The sequence below is a fragment of the Thalassophryne amazonica genome, chromosome 5, assembly GCF_902500255.1.
Source record: "Thalassophryne amazonica chromosome 5, fThaAma1.1, whole genome shotgun sequence".
NCBI classification, from domain to species: Eukaryota; Metazoa; Chordata; class Actinopteri; order Batrachoidiformes; family Batrachoididae; genus Thalassophryne; species Thalassophryne amazonica.
The window spans coordinates 41,074,033-41,087,595 of record NC_047107.1 but is presented as its reverse complement, the minus strand read 5'-3'; the positions used below and the strand labels follow the sequence as shown (position 1 = coordinate 41,087,595).

Sequence of the window (13,563 nt, the reverse complement as noted above, 5' to 3'; positions counted from 1 at the left end):
ATAATATCCATCTTTACAGCAAGATAATTCAGTTGAGCAGGTGTATTACAAATGCATACACTGATGCTATATATTCCAGGTCAGGTCAGGTGAGGTCTGGGACCATGCACAAGTGCTGCACATCGCTGCCTGCACCAGACTATGGAACATCCTTGGGTCCTGGAGAGCAACCACTGCGGCAGATAACTGTTACATCCTCACCTTCCAAAAGTAGACATCTATCTATTGGAGTAAACCAACCCACTGGGGCATGCCAGAGTGTCGGCTGCCCACTCAACGTATGTGGCGTGCGTGTCTTTTACACACACCCCCGCAACACGTGGCATGCATGTGCATCGCTCATGTGCGTGTGTGTCGCACTACCCCCCCCCCCCCCCAAAAAAAAACACATATGGCGTGTGGCGGGAGGGGAGCACAATTGTATGAAATGCTGTATGTACAGACATGATCACATGGGGACCGGCCAGCCACGTCTGAGCGAGGCACGGAGGCACAACAAGGCACCTCCCAGCTGATCGCCACCCAGTCACACACTGACAAGTGGAAATGACAGCTCAGTGTACACAAGGTGATACATTACAAACACAGAGACCACAGCCAGGACAGGTATATAAATAACTACACAATTACATAACAAATAACTAAAAGGAATGATCACAGAACACAGAAAAAGACAGTGACACTTTGTTCTGTGCGCTGAACGGACAGGTGGGCGTGGCCCCAAATAGCAGCAGCTGTTGAGATCTCTGGACCCACGAATCACAGCTGGAGAACACATACTGTGTTTTTAAGGACATGACCTTACAACTCTACACTGTGAGGTGTGTGCATGTGCTGTCCCCATGTGGAAAAACATAAAAACATATATCGCTTTTGCTACAGGCTGGAGCGGCCGCTCAGCATGCACACCAGCAGGCTGCACCATGTGAAAAGGACCGTCTGGTCATGTGAACACTCAGCTGGCAACCTGAATGCCACGTCACCCATATAAGCTTTGGTCCACATGACGTGGTGTCTCTCTTTCGGTGCGTCGCTTGGTGGACACGCACGCCGCTCGCTGGACATGTACGCGGGACCAGCTGGACATGCCAGGCCAGCAGATGTGGACATGATAAGAGTGTCACATGCGTCATATACAGAGGAAGGTTCATACTTGTATTGTCCGCTCGATAAGAGGAATTAAATATTATAAATTGTGGTGTTGTTTTATGGTGTGTGGTTTTTACTTTATTCCACACCAGCGACATCTGCAGACAAAGGGGGGTGTCCCCCCCTGCGACCTGCAGCTATTCAGATATCTGTGCTTGCAAGTCACAGCTGGGGAACACCAGTAGTGGCTGGTAGAATATGACATCACATTACTACACCATGAAACACGGGTGTCAGTTTGCTGTCCTCACATGGGAATAAATTAAAACATATTGCTTTAGCTGACTGCCGCATCAGCGCACCACAATGCTGGTGAATATTGTGCCATGCTGAGAATCACCGCGAGGCACGTGTCACTGCGGGATTTCCCCACATTGTAATAATTAAAACACATATCACATTTGCAATGCAGTCACCAGCGGAACACTGTCATCTGGACATGCCATGCCGGCTGATGTGTTCATGACAAGAGAGCTGGGTCTTCATGGGACGAGAGCCCGGCTGATGTCTTCATGAGAGGAGTGCATCAGGGAATTTATGTAAAACGTAAAAGGGGGAACAGTAATCCACATAATTTCATTACTTCCTGGTGTACGTCTAGGCGGAGGCTCTTAACAGGAAATAAGTATTACAAATTGTGGTGTTTTATTAATTTTTTGCTCTGCTGCTGTGTGCGCAACTTTCCACATGCTCGCGCTGTGTTCATGCACACAAACACGAGCGTGCACAAAACTGACACCATGGTATCATGCATGCCTGTCTGACCGTGCATCCCTCATGACACCAGGTGGAATGTTTTGCGGTTCCCCATTTCATTATTGGTTCGTGGATTTTCTTCACAAAATAAACCATCCTGCTGGACTCACTAATGTTTGCAAGTAGGTGTGTCTGTTGAAGATACCGATAGTCTGCAGAGGCAGTGCAAGATAGGAATCGTGAGGAGGACTGGGGAGTTTGACAGGCATGCTCTATCCCAGAAAGACACATACACACCCTCTGTCTCCGTCATGGCCTCTGCTCCGACTTTGTGTGGCACACACCATGCTTTAAAGCCAGAACTGAGAGGCATAACACTGTCTGTCAGGGGAATTCTCTACCTCTGCATCACACTCTGATCTTTTGCACATCTCTCGCTGCCTCACTTGCTCACTCCTCCTCTTCTTTCCTAACTCTGACTTCTACGGAAACCCTGAAACTTTTGCTTGCACAGCCTTCCAATAAAAGTGACTCTCTTTCTCTCACTTTTCTTCTTGTAGCCAATGAACAGAAGAGATGGCAACCTCCATGCTCAAAAGTGATCAATTTTTAATTTCTCACCACTTTTTCATGTTGTGTCAAAAAGATGTCAGCAAAGAGGAGCCCTGGGTTGGGGATGGGGGGGGGGGGGGGGGGCAGGGAGGGGAAGGTGTGATGAGGGAAGTGTGGATGAGGAGAGAGAATAAAGAGCAGAGTAGAGAAGGAAGGGAAACCGTATAGAAAGACAAACCAAAACTTAGAATGGGTGATTGGTACTCAAAAGTCCCTTTTACCTGCGATCACAGCAAAGCTAATATTATTTAAATGCATTTTTTTTCTCAGTTCTGCTCCTGCTGTATTTCATGTTTTTGTTATGGAGCTTCCTACCAGGTAGCGGCTGTTATGTTCTCGCCACAAGCTGGCTTACTGGCTGACTGTTTGCCTCTCACTGGCGACGTGGGCGGTGGAAACAAGCAGAAAATTTAACTGTTCCATATCAAGGAATATTTTTACTGCTGCTAATGTGACTTAAATACCTTGTTCCACAGCTGAGTGGGCTAGCACCTGCTGCAAGCAGCAGCTAGCCTATTACGACTCTGTACAGAGCTGTCACTAATTTTCTGATTCAATTAGCATGCCTCAGAGCTTTCCAGTCTAATTGCAAACTACTTCACAGTTACCTCTCTGATTAATCGCCGCCCATCTGCGAACCATTGCATGGAGAACTTGGTGGAACAAATTTGTGTATTCTCAAATATCAGCCCTGAGCTGTTGAAAAGTGATCTCAGCCGGTCACTCAGAGGCCCTAATGGCTGATAACTGACAGGCAACAAGCATAAATTCTGCAAATGCTGCTGGGAGGTTCATGCAAGATCGACAAACACAGTGGCACTTTCCAATTACAACTGGACAAGAGGACTAAACGCTTCACAAAATTAAATGACATATATGTACTATATTGTGGCAAAGGTCGGAAAAAAAGCAAAGGTCCCCTGTCGTGGAAACAACACTCCTTCATAATCAAGCCTTTTATTCAGAGATTCTCTGAAGCCTGCCTGTTAAATGATGTGAAATAAAGGTGTGACTTCAAATGTCAAAACCTTTACACTTCATCTGATTTCTAATTATGATGTTAACCCAAGTTCCATTCATGAGTGCTACAAATATCTTTAAGAGAAATGGAAAAAAACAATAAAACCTTAATTAACATCAGTTCTGGTCAGCAACACTACAAACTAACCCTGTAGCACTTTTTAAAAAAACATCAGCAGATGAATATTTCATCTATGTAGCTGACTGTTCTTTCACATTCAAAGAGTATTACACAGATGTATTTGCCAAATAAACCCAGCATTAATAATAAAGCGGCTTTAAAAAATAAAAAGTGGAAAGCCGTATTTCCTTGGTTCTGTTTTTGTTTTTTGCTGTTGTTGTTGTTATTGTTGTTGTTTGTCCCAGCTGTTCCAGGATGCTCAAAAGCAGATCTGCTACAACTGGTGCACTCATGCAACTCCAGTTCTCCATGGAAAAACACGCTCACAGATCGTGGTTTTCCCAATCCAAGTACTAATCAGGACCTACTCCACTTCACCTCTGAGATCTGACAAAATCAGGTGTGTTCAGAGTGGCATAAGTGCATCTTGTTGTTTCTGTACAAAGCCACAGTGTTTATCATTATTATTGTTATCATCATAATTTAGCACATAATAGATCTGGACAAACATGTAATACATGTAATCACATGTCATACATTTGTTGGAAACTGTGAAATCATTTGATATGCATGTTTCATGTTCTATAAATAAATACAAAATACTTAAACTAAAATGAATTAGTTGATACACACACACGCACGCACGCATGCACGCAAGTGGATTGCATCCAAAATTTATTCAGTCATTACATACCCAAAACAACAAACCATCTTTAATATACCCACATGTAGCTACTTTATATTACAAGACATTCAACAAGGCCTCAATTACTCAAATGCTGGCATGTGAGACCCACCACGAGACGCGTCACCTCTCTGTCTAAAACAGATCAATAGCTCTACATTGTCTGTGCAGTTGACCAGTGTTTACTTATGTTGACCTCTGGCGCTCATGAAGAGCAGCATATGATAGATGACAGGAGAAACACAACAAACCAAAACAACTATGAAGATAAGGGCAGACAGCAGACAAGCTGCAGAGGGAATGCCATAGGTACTGCCATCAAAGAAGAAAGTTGTCGGACCAGAGAGGAGAAAGGGTAGTAAGAACACGAGTTCAGGCCAATAACAAGTCAGTGGATAGATCAATATCAAAGAACAAAAAAGAATGAAGCAGAGGTATGACTAAAAAGCAGGAAAGGGGAAAGGCTAATGTTTGATAATGAGAGAGTAGAGTGCAAAAAGAAGGAAGTATGGCTTCAGGTATCTCAGGTTATCATATCAGTCAGCTCAAGACTTCCAGTTATCATAGGCAGGGCACGCTGTTCCCAATCCCACACAATCTTTTCCTCTCTTCTCCAAGTCAGTCCTATTGACAGTTCTAAAATCAAGGTCAAAGCCATGTTTACACAGCCTTTAGCCCAAATTACATCATCCAAAAGCTGGTCCAGTGGATGTATCACTCTGAAAATGACCTGGCAGACTGCCATTCTCCTGAAGGAGGGGGGGGGGGGAGACAGACAGACAGACAGACAGACGCACATGTAGAGAGAGTGGAAAAGAAAAGGTGAGGGGCAGAGTCAGAGAGAAGATAAAGTCAAAGTGAGATGGTGAGAGTTTCCAAGTAGACATATAAGGGTTTAGAATTTGTGCCCTCCATAAAAAAGAACCACTACCACAAATGCACAAATAACAGACAGAACACTTGTCAAAATGTCTGTGGCAATGTTTGTCCTTTCCTCACACTGCACAGCAAACAACAACAGAACACTGCACATTTTGTTACTGGTTCCCAATAATGATGCATAACCTGGTGGCTGCACAGAAATATAATACCAATATGTCAGGCCACAATTTGCATGGTTATAATAGCTTATCGACTGGCTCAAGGTTGAGCAGGGCCAGGCGGCCTCACTGTAATGACTGGCTGTGTGCCTCCATCACTTTATTTCAAGCTTCTGTGGCTCAATCACCCAGCCCCCTATCCTGCCAATACCCAATCTTGATCCTGTAATCTGCCTTCTGACAAACCTTCTGAGCACCCAGCTCAACCCAGTTTTTTAAAATTATTTCTGTATCACAGAAGCATTTCCCAAGGAGATCAATACACATGCAATTCATTAGGCCTACCAAAATCTGCAAGCGTTTGCTCCTATGTATTGACTCTCCCCCAGCCAGAATAGAGCCTGCTACAGAAGGAGAAATAAAGATTTTGTCAATTAAAATTATGGATTTTGTTTGAAACAAGAAAGAATAGGCTATGATACAACCTCTACAAGTGAACATTAGAAAGATAAGAAAAGAAAAATACAAAATCCTCATTTAAATAGCATTGTTCCAATCAGCAAACTATTTTAATTGGCATTGTAATCTGTGATGGACATGTACATACACACACACACACACACACACACACATATATATATATATATACATAGAGAGAGAGAGAGAGAGAGAGAGAGAGAGAGATGCACACACTGAACAAAAATATAAATGCAACACTTTTGTTTTTGCTCCCATTTTTCATGAGCTGAACTCAAAGATCTAAAACAGTTTCAATATCCACAAAAGACCTACTTCTCTCAAATATTGTTCACAAATCTGTCTAAATCTGTGTTAGTGAGCACTTCTTTACCGAGATAATCCATCCCACCTCACAGGTGTGGCATATCAAGATCAATCAATCAATCAATTTTTTTATATAGCGCCAAATCACAACAAACAGTTGCCCCAAGGCGCTTTATATTGTAAGGCAAGGCCATACAATAATTATGTAAAACCCCAACGGTCAAAACGACCCCCTGTGAGCAAGCACTTGGCTACAGTGGGAAGGAAAAACTCCCTTTTAACAGGAAGAAACCCCCAGCAGAACCAGGCTCAGGGAGGGGCAGTCTTCTGCTGGGACTGGTTGGGGCTGAGGGAGAGAACCAGGAAAAAGACATGCTGTGGAGGGGAGCAGAGATCGATCACTAATGATTAAATGCAGAGTGGTGCATACAGAGCAAAAAGAAAAAGAAACAGTGCATCATGGGAACCCCCCAGCAGTCTACGTCTATAGCAGCATAACTAAGGGATGGTTCAGGGTCACCTGATCCAGCCCTAACTATAAGCTTTAGCAAAAAGGAAAGTTTTAAGCCTAATCTTAAAAGTAGAGAGGGTGTCTGTCTCCCTGATCTGAATTGGGAGCTGGTTCCACAGGAGAGGAGCCTGAAAGCTGAAGGCTCTGCCTCCCATTCTACTCTTACAAACCCTAGGAACTACAAGTAAGCCTGCAGTCTGAGAGCGAAGCGCTCTATTGGGGTAATATGGTACTACGAGGTCCCTAAGATAAGATGGGACCTGATTATTCAAAACCTTATAAGTAAGAAGAAGAATTTTAAATTCTATTCTAGAATTAACAGGAAGCCAATGAAGAGAGGCCAATATGGGTGAGATATGCTCTCTCCTTCTAGTCCCCGTCAGTACTCTAGCTGCAGCATTTTGAATTAACTGAAGGCTTTTTAGGGAACTTTTAGGACAACCTGATAATAATGAATTACAATAGTCCAGCCTAGAGGAAATAAATGCATGAATTAGTTTTTCAGCATCACTCTGAGACAAGACCTTTCTGATTTTAGAGATATTGCGTAAATGCAAAAAAGCAGTCCTACATATTTGTTTAATATGCACTTTGAATGACATATCCTGATCAAAAATGACTCCAAGATTTCTCACAGTATTACTAGAGGTCAGGGTAATGCCATCCAGAGTAAGGATCTGGTTAGACACCATGTTTCTAAGATTTGTGGGGCCAAGTACAATAACTTCAGTTTTATCTGAGTTTAAAAGCAGGAAATTAGAGGTCATCCATGTCTTTATGTCTGTAAGACAATCCTGCAGTTTAGCTAATTGGTGTGTGTCCTCTGGCTTCATGGATAGATAAAGCTGGGTATCATCTGCGTAACAATGAAAATTTAAGCAATACCGTCTAATAATACTGCCTAAGGGAAGCATGTATAAAGTGAATAAAATTGGTCCTAGCACAGAACCTTGTGGAACTCCATAATTAACTTTAGTCTGTGAAGAAGATTCCCCATTTACATGAACAAATTGTAATCTATTAGACAAATATGATTCAAACCACCGCAGCGCAGTGCCTTTAATACCTATGGCATGCTCTAATCTCTGTAATAAAATTTTATGGTCAACAGTATCAAAAGCAGCACTGAGATCTAACAGAACAAGCACAGAGATGAGTCCACTGTCCGAGGCCATAAGAAGATCATTTGTAACCTTCACTAATGCTGTTTCTGTACTATGATGAATTCTAAAACCTGACTGAAACTCTTCAAATAGACCATTCCTCTGCAGATGATCAGTTAGCTGTTTTACAACTACCCTTTCAAGAATTTTTGAGAGAAAAGGAAGGTTGGAGATTGGCCTATAATTAGCTAAGATAGCTGGGTCAAGTGATGGCTTTTTAAGTAATGGTTTAATTACTGCCACCTTAAAAGCCTGTGGTACATAGCCAACTAACAAAGATAGATTGATCATATTTAAGATCGAAGCATTAAATAATGGTAGGGCTTCCTTGAGCAGCCTGGTAGGAATGGGGTCTAATAAACATGTTGATGGTTTGGATGAAGTAACTAATGAGAATAACTCAGACAGAACAATCGGAGAGAAAGAGTCTAACCAAATACCGGCATCACTGAAAGCAGCCAAGATAACGATACGTCTTTGGGATGGTTATGAGTAATTTTTTCTCTAATAGTTAAAATTTTGTTAGCAAAGAAAGTCATGAAGTCATTACTAGTTAAAGTTAATGGAATACTCAGCTCAATAGAGCTCTGACTCTTTGTCAGCCTGGCTACAGTGCTGAAAAGAAACCTGGGGTTGTTCTTATTTTCTTCAATTAGTGATGAGTAGAAAGATGTCCTAGCTTTACGAAGGGCTTTTTTATAGAGCAACAGACTCTTTTTCCAGGCTAAGTGAAGATCTTCTAAATTAGTGAGACGCCATTTCCTCTCCAACTTACGGGTTATCTGCTTTAAGCTACGAGTTTGTGAGTTATACCACGGAGTCAGACACTTCTGATTTAAAGCTCTCTTTTTCAGAGGAGCTACAGCATCCAAAGTTGTCTTCAATGAGGATGTAAAACTATTGACGAGATACTCTATCTCCCTTACAGAGTTTAGGTAGCTACTCTGCACTGTGTTGGTATATGGCATTAGAGAACATAAAGAAGGAATCATATCCTTAAACCTAGTTACAGCGCTTTCTGAAAGACTTCTAGTGTAATGAAACTTATTCCCCACTGCTGGGTAGTCCATCAGAGTAAATGTAAATGTTATTAAGAAATGATCAGACAGAAGGGAGTTATCAGGGAATACTGTTAAGTCTTCTATTTCCATACCATAAGTCAGAACAAGATCTAAGATATGATTAAAGTGGTGGGTGGACTCATTTACTTTTTGAGCAAAGCCAATAGAGTCTAATAATAGATTAAATGCAGTGTTGAGGCTGTCATTCTCAGCATCTGTGTGGATGTTAAAATCGCCCACTATAATTATCTTATCTGAGCTAAGCACTAAGTCAGACAAAAGGTCTGAAAATTCACAGAGAAACTCACAGTAACGACCAGGTGGACGATAGATAATAACAAATAAAACTGGTTTTTGGGACTTCCAATTTGGATGGACAAGACTAAGAGACAAGCTTTCAAATGAATTAAAGCTCTGTCTGGGTTTTGGATTGATTAATAAGCTGGAATGGAAGATTGCTGCTAATCCTCCACCCCGGCCCGTGCTACGAGCATTCTGACAGTTAGTGTGACTCGGGGGTGTTGACTCATTTAAACTAACATATTCATCCTGCTGTAACCAGGTTTCTGTTAGGCAGAATAAATCAATATGTTGATCAATTATTATATCATTTACCAACAGGGACTTAGAAGAGAGAGACCTAATGTTTAATAGACCACATTTAACTGTTTTAGTCTGTGGTGCAGTTGAAGGTGCTATATTATTTTTTCTTTTTGAATTTTTATGCTTAAATAGATTTTTGCTGGTTATTGGTAGTCTGGGAGCAGGCACCGTCTCTACGGGGATGGGGTAATGAGGGGATGGCAGGGGGAGAGAAGCTGCAGAGAGGTGTGTAAGACTAGGTGTGTAAGATGCTGATTATTGCACAGATGTGCACTTAGCTCACTCATGGTAATGGCAACATAATACTTAGCTCACTCATAGTAAAAGCAACATGACACTTCACTAAACTAACTAAACCAATTGAACTACAAAAACACAATAAATCAATAACACTAACAACACTGCGAAAATAACAGGAACCACAAGAGTCAAAACAGAAGTCAGACTACCAGAGCAAGAATTTTAGCTGAGGAAGCTTCTGCGATTTGAAGCGAAATGTCCTTGCGTCAAGCAACCCAGTCCAGTCGAAGATTCAAGCTTCTCTACTATGGAAACCACCTGGACAACTGAGAGCCTACACAGAAAGTGGTTCACAAACATATTTTTGAATGAAAAATGCATCATTTTTCGAACAAAATCTTGGTTCACTAACACCTCCACCACAGTAGGTGGTGGTAGTGCACCACGTTGGATTGCAATCCACCAAAAAACTCAAAAGAAGAAGAGGAAGCAAGAAGTTCATCTTCATGTGTTTATTAAATCATATTTTTGGGGACTGCACAGTGGTTCTCTTAATGGTTTACTTTGTTGTGGAGATTAAACGTTATGAGCAACATATTTTTCCAGTCATCATACATTAAGTGGAGCTAACAGGTGAAGCTACTGACAGCTGCTGAAAGTGCAAAAGTATATATATATATATATATATATATATATATATATATATGTAAAGATAAAAATGTCTGTGCTAATGTGTGATGCTTACAGAAACATATAGTGTTGGTCCTATCAACACCAAATGTGGTGTTCTGATGGCTTTGGGTCACTGGGGTCTTTATGGACGCATTTAAAATAGGTTTTATTGCATATTTATCAAATATTCATATTAGTATAAGTAGATTAGTTTTATTTAGGTGAATCTGTTAAAACAACACTATAACGTTTTATGAAAATAAGAAAATGAAGCTCTCAATTACTTACCTTGCATTGAAGAGAAAATAAAGGGCAACTTTCCTTGTACTGAAAAGTGTTTTTCTTTTCTTTTTTAAGGATTCATATCCTTATGAGATGTCTTCTCGAGTTACATCAGTGAATTTTAATAATTAAATGTACCATCTTGACCTGAACAAGAAAATCCTCATAACTTGCAAAACAAATACCACTTCAACTCCCACCCCCCACCACCACCAACAATACACACAAATTGTGATGCTATTTTACTATTTTCTTTTTGCACTTTCCTAAAAGCAACACTCAGATATTAGACAACAATAAATTAGTCAGAAAATTCCAACATGTGTTCTTTGTACATCAGAAAAATGCTATGTTTATAACATTATTTGTAATCAGTAGTTGAATGATAAGTTAAAATTGTGTTAAAAAAAACACAAAGACTGTGAAGCCAGTCACTGGCTCTGATTACAAACCTAGCCCAGTGCTTTAACAAATCAATTTAGGAACATCTCGGTTTCAGCTGTTATGAAGCCATTTCCTAAATACAAAGAGGAGGCGACAGGGGCATATGCAGAAGAAAAGAGTAAATCAAAAGGGGTGGTAGAAACAGACAAGCAGCGGCCCATGGTTGAGAGGTCAAAGTGGAGGCAGTCCGGCCATGCCCACTATGGGCACTCAGCTGGAACTAAATGTGGACGCTGAGACGCCAGCTTTTGGAGCCTTGCCAAGGTCCTCTCACCCTGCTGTGCGCTCACTTTTTCTCTCTCTTTCTATTCCAGCCCAAAATTCAACAATGTGCGGGGATCGCCCGTCAACCCCCGCACCGCACCTCCCACCCACTTTTGCACTCATTCAGTCATTCGGCTTAACATTTTCATTGTCACAGGAGTGGAAAGACAGAGGAACATAGGTGATGGGGGAGGGGGGGGGTGAAGTTTGGGAAGGGGGTGTAAGTCAGAACTCGAACAATCCTGTTGCCCCAAAACATTACAGTTACTCATGTTTCAGCACCAGTATGGCTGACATTTAGAGCTATGTGTGTCTCTGTAGACCACCCTAGTGGGATGTGTGTTACAGACAATGAGGCCAGTGAACTTGTACAAACAGCTGTGAGTGAGCTGGGTGTCACACCACCTCCACCCCACACCATCTGTGAACACCAACACATGACAGAGCAAATAGGATTACACCATGGAAGAAGACAAGGAGAATGACTTAAAAACCATAATATCATTTTCCAAAAAGGGAAAGAGTTGGGACATTGCTTGGAGCTGGGCAGGTGTGGGGTGGGTTGATGGGTTTAAAAGGGGGCAGGGTATGGGGCTTAGTTGGTCAGAGGTCAGATCTACAGTGCAGTGATCTAATGGCTTTTTGGTTTATGTGCCACGGCTTAGCTCATGTTTTCCAAAAACAAGATCCAGAAGCTAGGCCAAGAGATGAAAAACACCAAAAATAGCACAGAGAATAAATGAAACTCAACAAAGTTCACATAGTTCAAGTCTTTTTTTCACCTTCAGTAGAAACATGTTTATTTAAACTCTGGTGACATTTTTCAGAACAATGTACAGATATATAACAACATCGCCTATATTTGGTGTTTTACTTTAGCATCAAATGAAGTCACTAAAACTGTTTTTTTTTTTTTTTGTCTCCAATGGATTTTTGTGGATTGTGAGATTTTAGTCAATGCTGACAAAATGTTACAGGCTAACAGCTGACATAAATCTTATGACATCGTCAATATAACAAAACCTCAAATGTCAGCTATGATTAGAACCTTTGGTTAAAGCCTTTCATTGGAAAGGAACATTTTCACATCAATTTATTATCATATGATTTGTCAAGTAATATTCTACGGATTATAAAAGATTATGGTTACAATAGAGGATTACGAGTCTTTTAAAAAATCAGGAATGCATGCACAGCGAACCCTCCACTCCCATATGTACACACACCATATTCACACCAAACCAACAATGGCCGTTACGATTTTCCATACCAAGTAACAGTCCATTTCTTCAGCCAAATAAGTAATGATTTCATTATCTGCTTGTCAACAACTTTTTTTTTACAACATTATGAACAAAGGCATGTTGGAAATTGGTGGGTATAATGCACTCAAATTAGTAGCCTTCTAGTTCAGAGATTAATTTATTCTTCTGTTGATTGGTTTAAAAGCTTAGCTCCATGACAGAAAGGGTTGGACCTGAGGTCAGAGGAGGGCAGAAATGCCAAACATGGATTTGAGATGTAAGACAACATCAATGTCAAAATCCTTAAGGTTGAATCTTTGAGTTGGGCTTAACTTGGCTAGTCTTGACTATGTTCTACTGAGGCAATTGAATACGAGCACATCCAGTTTGGGCTACAAGAGCCAGCATTACATGTGACTCACTGTGACACATTAAGGTCAAAGATCAGCAGATATTTCAGCAAATCTAAGCAGGCACAGTATAAGCTTATACTCAAAGAAGGGAGACAGGCAGAGCTTGGCCTCCAACCCTAACCCGCTAAGTCCCTTGAAGTTTTTACCATGACCTAGACTTGACTCTTTCATCTGGGATGTTAGCTATAATAATTACTGCCTGATAGTTGCCTGGTGCCAACTGCAATTCGCTTCCCTCAGGTTCTCTTCAACTATGCTTCAACAGCTGGTGCCAAAATCACTAATCACTCGTGAAGTCTTTCAGACATAAATGTGAGCCCCTGTCTTCCATCCAGGGCTTGGCAATTGCCCTCTTTTGTTTAAGGTTTATTCATCTGACCACATGTTGTTTGAGGGCAAGAATGGGGCAAAGCAGAGCTGCACTGGAACATCAGAAGGCCGGCTGGCATGCACTGTCAAAGAAAAGGGCATTTCAGGAGCCAAGCAAAATGACATTAAAATGGAGCCAAAGATGGATTTAGAATTTACACCTCAGAACGCTGACTCTTCCCTTTGCATAG

At 41.3% G+C, this 13,563-nt stretch overlaps 1 protein-coding gene across 1 annotated transcript in view; it reads right to left on the bottom strand.

Moving 5' to 3' along the window:
• The window catches only part of fam172a (family with sequence similarity 172 member A), a 538,430-nt gene that overhangs the window by 94,866 nt on the left and 430,001 nt on the right, over positions 1–13,563 (bottom strand).